Source organism: Mobula hypostoma, chromosome 11 (assembly GCF_963921235.1).
Source record: "Mobula hypostoma chromosome 11, sMobHyp1.1, whole genome shotgun sequence".
Classification (NCBI taxonomy): domain Eukaryota; kingdom Metazoa; phylum Chordata; class Chondrichthyes; order Myliobatiformes; family Myliobatidae; genus Mobula; species Mobula hypostoma.
In genome coordinates, this window is record NC_086107.1 from 45918235 (window position 1) to 45930391 (window position 12157).

General features: G+C 44.0%; 1 protein-coding gene across 1 annotated transcript in view; it reads right to left on the bottom strand.

Annotated features, from left to right (window-relative positions):
* pik3c2a (phosphatidylinositol-4-phosphate 3-kinase, catalytic subunit type 2 alpha) overlaps window positions 1–7489 on the bottom strand; it is a 157791-nt gene extending 150302 nt beyond the window's left edge. The window contains exon 1 of the mRNA XM_063061943.1: window positions 6714–7489. The gene's annotated coding sequence lies outside the window, so the exon portion shown is untranslated. The remainder of the gene's footprint in view (window positions 1–6713) is intronic.
* Window positions 7490–12157: the final 4668 nt, after the last annotated feature.

Consider the following 12157-nt stretch of genomic DNA (forward strand, 5'->3'; position numbering starts at 1 on the left):
TCGGTGGTGGGGAAACTGCTGGAGTCAGTTATCAAGGATGTGATAACAGCACATTTGGAAAGCGGTGAAATGATCGGACAAAGTCAGCATGGATTTGTGAAAGGAAAATCATGTCTGATGAATCTCATAGAATTTTTTGAGGATGTAACTAGTAGAGTGGATAGGGGAGAACCAGTGGATGTGGTATATTTGGATTTTCAAAAGGCTTTTGACAAGGTCCCACACAGGAGATTAGTGTGCAAACTTAAAGCACACGGTATTGGGGGTAAGGTATTGGTGTGGGTGGAGAATTGGTTAGCAGACAGGAAGCAAAGAGTGGGAATAAACGGGACCTTTTCAGAATGGCAGGTGGTGACTAGTGGGGTACCGCAAGGCTCAGTGCTGGGACCCCAGTTGTTTACAATATATATTAATGACTTGGATGAGGAAATTAAATGCAGCATCTCCAAGTTTGCGGATGACACGAAGCTGGGTGGCAGTGTTAGCAGTGAGGAGGATGCTAAGAGGATGCAGGGTGACTTGGATAGGTTGGGTGAGTGGGCAAATTCATGGCAGATGCAATTTAATGTAGATAAATGTGAAGTTATCCACTTTGGTGGCAAAAATAGGAAAACAGATTATTATCTGAATGGTGGCCGATTAGGAAAAGGGGAGGTGCAACGAGACCTGGGTGTCATTATACACCAGTCATTGAAAGTGGGCATGCAGGTACAGCAGGCGGTGAAAAAGGCCTATGGTAAGCTGGCATTTATAGCGAGAGGATTCAAGTACAGGAGCAGGGAGGTACTACTGCAGTTGTACAAGGTCTTGGTGAGACCACACCTGGAGTATTGTGTGCAGTTTTGGTCCCCTAATCTGAGGAAAGACATCTTTGCCATAGAGGGAGTACAAAGAAGGTTCACCAGATTGATTCCTGGGATGGCAGGACTTTCATATGAAGAAAGACTGGATGAACTGGGCTTGTACTCGTTGGAATTTAGAAGATTGAGGGGGGATCTGATTGAAATGTATAAGATCCTAAAGGAATTGGACAGGCTAGATGCAGGAAGATTGTTCCCGATGTTGGGGAAGTCCAGAACGAGGGGTCACAGTTTGAGGATAGAGGGGAAGCCTTTTAGGACCGAGATTAGGAAAAACTTCTTCACACAGAGAGTGGTGAATCTGTGGAATTCTCTGCCACAGGAAACTGTTGAGGCCAGTTCATTGGCTATATTTAAGAGGGAGTTAGATATGGCCCTTGTGGCCACGGGGGTCAGGGGGTATGGAGGGAAGGCTGGGGCGGGGTTCTGAGTTGGATGATCAGCCATGATCATAATAAATGGCGGTGCAGGCTCAAAGGGCCGAATGGCCTACTCCTGTACCTATTTTCTATGTTTCTATGTTTCTATGCAATAAAACCAAAACAATGCAGAGCTGGAAAACCGAGATTACAGCACAGGAACTAGCCTTTGGCCCACCATGCCCGCAACAAGCACGATCCCACCATCTTATTCTACTTGCATGCACATTTTTCATATCCCTCACCAACACAAGATATTCTGCAGACACTGGAAATCTTGAGGAACACACAAAATATACTGCAGGAACTTAGCAAGTTAAGCAACATCTATGGAGGATGAATAAATAGGCATCTTTTCAGACCAAGACCGTTTATCAGAACTGGAAAGGAAATGAGATGAAGCCAGAAAATGAAGGTGGTAGGGTCAGGGGAAGGAGTACAGACTGGCAGTTTACAGCTGAGATGAGGCGAGTAGGAAGATGGATGGATGGGGAAGGGGAGGGAGCAGTGAAGAAGCTGGGAGGTGATAGGTAGATGATGTATAGGGCTGAAGAGGAACAAATCTGAAAGACAGTGGACCATAGGAGAAAGGGAAGGAGGAGAGGCACCAGAGAGGGGTGCCAGAATAGGAAACAGAAAAAGAGTAGAAGTGGGGGGGAGGGGGGGAGGAGAGGAACTTACCCATGGTTGGATAAATAAATGTTCATGCCAGCAGGTTGGTGCCTACCCAGACTGAATATGGGGTGTTGTTCCACCAACCCAAGTGTGGCCTCATTGCGACAGCAGAGAAGGTCCTGGACCTGGTATGTCAGAATGGGAAGGGGAAGTCAAATAGAAATGGCTGGCTACGGGGAAATCCCACCTTTTGAGGGGACGGAGCAAAGGTGCTCGATAAAGCGGTCCCCCTAACCTACATACATTGGGTCTCACTGATGCAGAGAATGTTGCACCAGGAGCAATGGACCAATGCTAAAAGTTCTGTGATTTCTTCTTTCACTTGGCCTCTCAAAATACATCACCTCACACTTGCCTGGATTAAATTCCATCTGCCATCTCTCTGCCCAAATTTCACTCATCTTTTTCCTGCTGCACCCTCTGACAATATTTCCCATAATTCACAACTCCAATTTTCATGTCTGTCATCCACAATCTTCCTAATCAGACCCACCGCATTTTTATCCAAAATTAATGTATTACAATCCAGAGATTTCATTCCTGATCCTTGCAGAGCATCATTGTCACAGACCTCTTCTCAGAAAAATACCGCTCCATCACAACCCTCCATCTTCCATGAACAGGCCAATTTTTTAAAATCTAACTTAACAGATCCCATGAAATAATACTGTATTCTGGATCAGAAAACCGCGAGATATTTGTTAAATGGTTTCCTAAAGTTCATGTAAAACAAAAACTACATGCATTCAAATTTGCATAAAGCCATGCTGACTCTCCTCAACAAGTCAAAGCTTTTTGAAATACTAATAAATCCCATCCATTTGAAACCTCTCCAATGAATTTCTCTACCACTGATACAAGACTTAACAGTAACGATTTCCTGAATTATCTTTATTGCCCTTCCGGAAGGAAGTACACGAGCTATTTTCAGTCTTCGATGACTTAATCTGTAGCTAAGCAGGATACAAAAGATCTGTCAAGACCCCAGTAGTCACCTCCCTCAGTATCCTGGAATAGATTCTATGAGCCCTGGGGTGGAGTGTAGTGGGGCGAGGGTACAGCAGGAAGCACCTACCCCAAGCTGTTTCTTCCTTCCTTAATATCATCATGTCCTAGAATATTGCCTTGCATCTTCCTATACTCAGCATCAAGCACATCCTCCTTCTCAGTGAATACCAATATAAAGTACCATTTTATGAGTGCACACACTTTCTTTGGGTCCACTTAAATTACCTCTGTTATCCTAGGGTGAACATAACACTTCCCGAGCTATATTTTTGCTTCCATCAGACACACAAAATGGCTTGGGATTCTCCCTAATGATACTTGTCAAGGACACTTCAGGGACCCTTGGAGCTCTCAATCATTTAAATTCTTTATAGTCAGCACCATCCAGTCTACATATTTATAGCGCTATGTCAATATGTTTGACGTACAAAGTCCCAATGCCACTCACAGGTTTCTTTAAGCAGTACACCCTTGAAGTGTTTGCTCGGTTATTACACAGGTGCAAGCCCTCAGGGGCAGCAGGGCGTCACGTCACAGTCTGCCACTCGTATAGCCCCTGCACTGGCTGCAGCAAATAATAGTCAACTGCTCAGCATGACTGTACTGAGATGGGGGAAAGGAGGGGCCAAGTGAGCGAAGAGTCAGTGATTGAGAGTGAAATAGAAATTAGCAGCAAAGACAATCAAATGTGAGCTCTACAAGGACACCAGGGCTGTAACGTGTCAGGCAGAAAGACCCTCACCATCTGGGACATGTCCTCTTAGCATTAATATTAGAGAGGAGGGACAGGAGCCTGAAGACCCACATTTTGTTTTTAGGTTTAGGAACAGCTTTCTTCCCCTCTCCTATCAGATTTCTGTATGTTCCATGATTACTACTTTGTTATTCTACTTCCACACTACTGTATTTTTGTAACTTAAGAGTAATTTTGATTACTGCTGCAGCAAAACAACAAATTCCACATCATACCTTAGTGATAATAAACCTGATTTGGATTCTCTAAAAGATCAAGTATCGGGCATACCAAAGTGCATCTTTCACTGAGTTGATGTTAATTTCAGGGTAAGCCCTTGGGAACAGCCCATAGATCACAGAGTTCTCCTTAATGCATTTTTTCTAGACTTTCCTCGCAAATGCATTGCTCAAACAGGTGTACTTGACTCATTGCAGCCATCTCAAATACAGCATGCATTGGGTACAAAACTCCAACCAATCAGGAAAGATCTGATGGAGGATGGGCGGTGGGGGGGGGGGGAAGTCTCTCACTAGCAACCAATCTTGGTGCAAGTTGATGAGACATTCTTCTAAATAGTTTTAACAGTCTGCTTGGCAAACGAACCTACGGGATGGAGGATCTAATGTGTTCTTCTCCCACAGGGTCTGTAGCGTGTACCGTGCTGACTACTGTTTGGTGATGTGATCACAGGTGTTCGAAAGACCTTTTCTGCAAAGTACAGGCAACATGGCAAAGTCCAACACAATGGGAAACTGTGCAGAAATGAGGCAAGACCTATCCTTTACAACACTGGGGAAGAGGTAAAAATCAGAGAGAAGCTCAATTACATAACTTGCCGGAACGCATCAAAACTCATGGCATAACAAAACCATATTTAACCATGCCTTTCTAATCAGTTCACATTGGATTCATAGTTTGCTCTTAAGAAATCTGCATTGTTGTTGTTTCTCTCTGGGCCTTGCAGTGCATCAATGCTCCTTCTTGAGCATTTTCGCCTGATTTCGCCCCCCACCCCCCAATAAGGCTGAGTTGCTAGCTCGATGCCCAAACCAGCATGGAACTGGGTAGATTCGAACCCAGGACCAATTGTCTCGAAGTTTGGAGTGGATGCCACTACACCACCGGCTGCCTAAGAATCTGCATCATTGCCACAGATTTTTGGCTCAGCACAGAAGTTAGTGCAATTTCAGTAAGAGCACTTCAGCAGATAGCAATTGTACGTTTTAAATTTCTTTGAATAAAATTAAAATATGTAACCAGTTCAGCAGAGCTCTAATGTGAAATCACCAAAAAAACTTCCAACTTTCAGAATTCAATATGGTGTGGGTGATTGTGATATACTTTACCATAAGCTATATAAAAAAAAACAATCAAAGCAAATCAGAATTTAAAAGAGCTGTTGAATAAAAGTTGAAGGAAATATTACTGGGTATACAATAGGAGTACAAGAATAAACCAGTTTAGACAAAGCAAAGCAAAGACTCTGATAATACTGAATGGCCTATTTTTGTGCTGCTGCAATATTTTAGGAGCTATACCCAAAAGAAACAATAAACAGAACTAGTTTCTTTCTAAAACACTATTGCTGTCTCATCACCCCTCCCCTCTGCCCCAGCTACTTCACACACCCTCATCAAGTGCTGATAAGTCAGATGTTATGTTAATTTTTCCATTTCTATTTGACACTTTTAACATTTTAATAATTATCTTCAGAAAATCAGCACATTTATACCTTACCTAGGATGTGCATACCACATTCTGAAGTTTCAAACATCAGGTTTCCAAATGAAAATCAATCTATCACGGCCAAAAAGGATCACTGACTTTCCAAAATTGTGAATGCATTTCAAATTTGCTCGAGTGCATAAAACCCAAAACATAGTTTAAAAAAAAATTGTTGCTGCAACAGAATTTTCAACTGAGGGAAGGGAAACTTCTGCGAAGGGAAGTGCAGAGAATTGAAGGATTTCATTAGGCTGAATATACAATGTCTCAGAATTAATAATTTGAAAGAGCCACACCAACTCTACAAACTAACTGTATAAATTCAAACAATTTCTAAGATGCCCGAACAAAAACACTAAAATCAAGATTTTTTTTCAGTCCTTATGCCTACCACTGGCCTCAGCAAATCAAAAGAATGGAAATTTTAAATATTCAGGAAACCCTTGCCCTAAACTCATTAAACCCTTTTGGTACCAGGAGGCTTCTCTTTAACAAGTTAAACAACTTATTACAGGAAGTCTTTACGAGACAAGATTTAAGAAGTTATATGATAAGAAAGCTGTGTTTTCCAGAACATCAACCCATGATTAAGGAGTGGCATAGGAACCAACCTATAGTTTACAAAATCTTTAAAGGCTGAGTGAAACATACTGTACTCACTTTTCAAAACATCCAGAAATTTTGTGGAGCATTTGAGTGGGCGTACATCAAAACATCGGGAGTTCAACTGAAACATCACGGCTAAAATACTAATGTATTAGTCTTGCGTGACATTTCGGAAAACACTTTATACATAGTCTCTCACTGACAGCAAGAAAATAAACGCTATTTTGGGTATGCTATAAAAATTATTTGAAGGGGTTAAATAACGTCCTTCAGCACAAACCACCAATTAGGATAAACTCAACAAGGCTACTTTTAAAAAACCGTCTCCAGAATCAGTAAGTGACTTTAGAACAGAATCTTCCTTGCTGTTCCAAAGCCCATGAAAAACAAACCGTTAGAAAGATAAATGCAAGCGGTGCTCCAGAATTTTACATATTGTTAGGGACAAAACTACTTTCTGTGATGATTTTCTTCAGCGCTGCTAACTCTCAGTTCTACAGCCACCGCAACAGCTCCAGAACTGCATATTATTTCATACATTTGCAAAGAAACGGAAAGCTAAAAGTCCATGCACCTCCCAAAGGCTATCTTTGTTATTCTATTAAATCTGAAAGGCGGACCTTTGGCAGTGACTGGAAGAATTAAAATTGGAAGCTCTGCAGCGCTCCCTCCACACACACTCACCTCACAGCGCAGCGTCGTATCCAGCCGCCATCTTCCAGCAATCTCCAGTATCCACAGAAGGACCGTCACTTCCGGGATTCAAGTCGAGGCTGGGGTGCGGGGTGCGGGATGCGGGTTGCGGGATGGGGGGCCCTTTAAATGAGCCTGCCGGACCCGGGGGCGCGGGCGTGGGGAGGCTTGCGATGTGGCCGTGCGTGGTCAGTCGCCAGTAAAGCAGCGGAAGAGGGAAAGACGGAATCCTGAGCGGCAACAGCGTTCGGTGAGAACAATGGGACTGCGTTCCGATCGCACCCCGAGACAGTCTGGCAACGTTTATCGGAACACTCGGGAATCCCGTGGTCACGCAGGAAACCTGCCCTTCTTTGACGTCCGCAGAAATGCAGCGTCCTGCCTAAACAATGGCAGGAATTCCGATCGCACCTCCTCGAAACGCAGCAATCAGCCCAGTTTGCTGTTGTGATTCATCACGGTTCGGGCTTCTATCATGTTTTATGACATTTCTAGCGTCTAAAGTTCTTTGATTTTCAAAACAAAATACTGTACATGGAGTGTCCGAAATCATATATGTTACTTAAACTTGTCGTTCGGGGTTGATTCAAGGAGATCAGAAAACGAAGTCACGGAATCATTTGCAGCTTTCCTAATATTTTAAGGACAATTCTGCATTTCAGAATTTATTAGACTGTTTGTATGAAATAGGTTCATCATATTCGGATATATCTGTATTAGTAGACAGCTGGGATGAGCCGGTTAAATATTTGGCATAATCCAGAAAATGTGTGACATAATTCATGTTATTTTAAATTACACCGCCTCCGTGTGGACCACGGAGGGAGACGGGAATATAACGGCAAATCGGAACCAAAGTTACTTCAAACGTCGAACATAAACCAGTCCACCCTACCTACGTTCTCAGAGTGATTCCAATGTTCGATCCACACGGGATCTGACTTTAATATTTACCCCCAAGAGCCGGACTGTCCGGGTAGGCCGATTATCTCTGCCTGCTGAACTCGTGTCCTCAACATCTCGATTCCATTCTAACCCCCTTGGTTCAGTCCCTTCGCACCTACATCCGCAACACTTGTTACGCCCTCGATCTTCTCAGTAACTTAAAATTCCCTAGCCCTGACCGCCTCATCTTCACCACGGACGTTCAGTCTCTATACATTTCTATCCCCCATCAGGAAGGCCTCAAAGCCCTCCGCGCTTTCTTGACAGAAGAACCAACCAATCCCCCTCCATCACCACCTCCTTCGTCTGCCAGAACTGGTCCTCACCCTGAACAATTTTTCTTTCGGCTCCTCCCAGTTTCTCCGAACTCGAGGGGTAGCCATGGGCCCAAGATATGGCTGCCTCTTAGTCGGCCAAGTGGAAAAGTTTATGTTTGACATCTTCCCCGTTATGCTCCCCGACTCTTCCTCCCTTACATTGAAGACTACATTGGCGCTGCTTCATGCACACAAGCTGAGCTTGTCAATTTCATCAATTTTACTTTTAACTTCCACCCTGCCCTTAAATTCACTTGGACCATCTCTGACACTTCCCTCCCCTTCTTGATCTCCCTCTCCCCATTTCTGGAGACAAACTGTCAACCTACATCTTTATAAACCTACTGATTCTCACAGTTATTTGGACTATATCTCTTCCCACTCTATCTCCTGTAAAAATACTACTCCCTTTTTTTCAGTTTCTTCGCCTCTGCCGCATCTGTTTCCAGGACACAGCTTTCCATTCCAGGACATCAGAGATGTCCTTCTTTATAGAATGGGGTTTCCATCCCTCTACGATTGATGCTGCCCTCACCCACATCTCCTCCATTCCCTGTACATTTGAGCTCATCCCATCCTTCCGCAGTGTGGGGGATAAGCAAGATCTTGGGGTCCGTGCCCATAGGACACTCAAAGCTGCTGTGCAGGCTGACAGTGTTGTTAAGAAGACATATGGTGTGTTGGCCTTCATCAACCATGGGATTGAGTTCATGAGCCGTGAGATAATGTTACAACTATATATAAGACCTCAGTTAGATCCCACTTGGAGTACTGTGTTCAGTTCTGGTCACCTCATTACAGAAAGAATGTGGATACTATAGAGAGAGTGCAGAGGAGATTTTGAAGGATGTTGCCTGGATTGGAGAGCATGCCTTATGAGAATAGGTTGAGTGAACTTGGCCTTTTTGCCTTAGAACGACAGAGGATGAGAAGTGACCTGATAGAGATGTATGAGATGATGAGAGGCATAGATCGTGTGGATAGTCAGAGGCTTTTTTTCCCAGGGCTGAAATGGCTAACATGAGGGGCCATAGTTTTAAGGTGCTTGGAAGTAGGTACAAGGGGGATGTCAGAGGTAAGTTTTTCCACACAGAGTGGATGGTCTTTTAAGAGACTCTTAGATAGGTACATGGAGCTTAGAAAAATAGAGGGCTGTGCAGTAGGGAAATTCTAGGCAGATCCTAGAGTAGTGTACATTGTGGGCCAAAGGGCCAGTCATGTGCTGTAAATGTCTATGTTTCGATGTCATAATAGTGATAGAGTCCCTCTTGCCCTTAACTACCGCCCCATCAGTCTCCACATTCAACACATTATCCTCTGCAACCTCCACCTTCTCCAAAGGGACCTTACCACTAAATATACCTTTACCTCCGCTTTCCACAGGGATCACTCCTTCCGCGACTCCCTTGTACTTTTGTTCCTCCCCACTAATCTCCCTCCAGGCACTTAGCTCTGCAAGTGGCCTAAGTGCTACACTTGCCCATACACCTCTTCCCTCAACTCCATTCAGGGCCCCAATCAGTCCTTCCAGGTGAGGCAACACTTCACCTGCAAATCTGACAGGGTTGTCCATCATGTCTGATGCTCCTGATGCAGCCTCCTCTGCAATTGGTGAGACCTGTCATAAATTGGTGACCCCGCTTCGTCGCGCACCTCTGCACCATCTGCCACAAGTGGAACTTCCTGGTGGTCAAACATTTTAATTCCGATTCCAATTCCAACATGTCAATCCATGGCCTCCTCTTATGCCAAGATGAGGCCACCCTTAGGGTGGAGGAGCAACACCTTATATTTTGTCTGGCGACCCTTCAACCTGATGGTATAAACATTGATTTCTCTTTCCAGTGAAGAAAATCCACCCCCCCCCCCATTCCCAACTCTGACATTTTACTTCTCGCCTGCCTATTACTCCCCCTGGGTCCCTTCCTCCCCTTTCTCCTATTGTCCCCTCTCCTCTCCTATCAGATTCTTTCTTCTCCAGCGCTTGATCTTTCCCTCCCACCGAGCTTCATCTATCACCCTCCACAGCCAGCCTCTTTCTCCTCATCCCACTTTAATTCAGGCATCTCCCCCTTCCCTTTCAGTTGGCCCAAGACGTCGACTGTTTACTCATCTCCATTGATGCTGCCTATCGTGCTGAGTTCCTCCAGCATTTCTGTGTGTTGTTTTAGATTTCCAGCATCTGCAGATATGCTCCCGTTTGTGACTTTAATATTGTTTCAATTTTGGCAATTGTTCCTACTTCTTAGGTGGTCCCCGGGGCTTGAGGATGGCTTCCACACTAGTTCTGAGGTCACTAATGTGAGACCTTTAGGACCTAATGGAGCTGCTTGTCAAGTTGGGAGGTCTTGACTTCCATTACTGCTGGATCTTCCCTCAACACCCCACTTTCTTATGGAGCTGCTCCTCACTCAGACCCAGTGTGATCTTGTTGTCATTCCTCATTCGTCTGAATGATTGGTCCTCATCTTGGACCTCAGCTTTATCTCCCTACTTCCACCTTAATTAAGAGAGGAATTCTACTTCTTTCACCTCCATGCTCACTTCTTTGACTAGGACCCTTCACCTCAGACTATGAGCCCTCTGTTTCATTTCCAGGAGTTTTGTTCTACTTGGATTCTTTTGCTTGGTTTCTTATCTTCCAAATCAAATATAAAATTAAGGGAAGTTGCATGACCACATGCTATACCTGTCTTTTTGTAGGATACATTAAAGACCATTGCTTCTAATCCTATTTATACTCCTTCCCTGGTGTTCTTATAGAATTCACTTTTGATTGTCCTTGCTGCTAATTTCTATTTTGCTCTCATCCACTGAGTCTTCCCTCGTTTGACTCTTCTCTTCCATCTCAGTGAGTATTTATCAATCAATATCCCTTACAAGCTCACAGCTGCCATTACTTTTCTCCTCCCACCCAGATTTCTGTCAGAACACCATTCCATTCCCTCTGTTTCTCAGACTCTGTTGCATCTGGTTGCTTCTGATTATGAGGCTTCCCATAAGATTGCTCCTGAGATATCTTATGTTTTCCTTAACTGTCACTTCTGTTCCACTGTAGCCATCACATATTTCAACTGCGTGCATTTCCTGCATTTCTATTCTCACTCCCCCCTTTGCTACAGCAAGGATAAAGTATCCCGCTCCTCACCTTCCACTGACCAATCCCCACAGTTATGCTCTATAAGTTCAATCATATCACCCTCTTACATCATTCGAAAGGAATGTTTCCCTCTACAAATCTCTGGGTTATTTTTTAATTTCCACCACGACTCCCCTTATCACAATAATTTCCCATGAGACTGGACTTCTTCTCTTCCTATTATTTGGAAACGGTCCTTCAGGTGAAGAACCCATTCATTTGTATTTCTCCCAATTTACCATATATTTTCATTCCTTTTCAGGATTGGGTACCACTGGCATTTAATTTCTATCCCCAATTGCCGTTGTAGGTGGTGATTAGCCACTGCATTGAAGCAAAGCAGTCTCTTTCTGTAGGTGCTCCTTCAATGTGTTTGTGAAAGGACTTCCAGGATATAGACCCAGTGACAACTCACTTCCAGGTCAGGATGGTATATGACCTGGCAAGGAACCTGCAGATGATGGTGTTTCAATACACATGTTGTTCTTAGCTTTCTTGGTGACAGTGATCATGGGTTTGGGAAATGCTGTTGGAATAGCTTGCTTAATAACAGCAGTGCATTTTGTAGATGGTACAGGTTGCGTCTGTGATCTAGGTCATTGGGGGGATAAGGAAGTCTTTATTCATCATGACATGCAGGCATTCTTCTGAAGACCATAAGACCATAAGATATAGGAGCAGAAGTAGTCCATTCAGCCCATTGAGTCTTCCAGTCATCCTCACTCCCTGCCTTCTCCCCATATCCTTTGATGCCCTGGCTAATCAAGAACCAAATTACCTCTGCCTTAAATGAACCCAATGACTTGGCCTCCACAGCTGCTCATGGCAACAAATTCCACAGACTTACCACCTTCCGACTGAAGTAATTTCTCCGCACCTCTGTTCTAAATGTACGTCCTTCAATCCTGAAGTCGCGCCCTTTTGTTCTGGACTCCCCTACCATGGGAAATAACTTTGCCATATCTAATCTCTCAGGCCCTTTAACATTCGGAATGTTTCTGAGACCATCACTCATTCTCCTGAACACCAGGGAA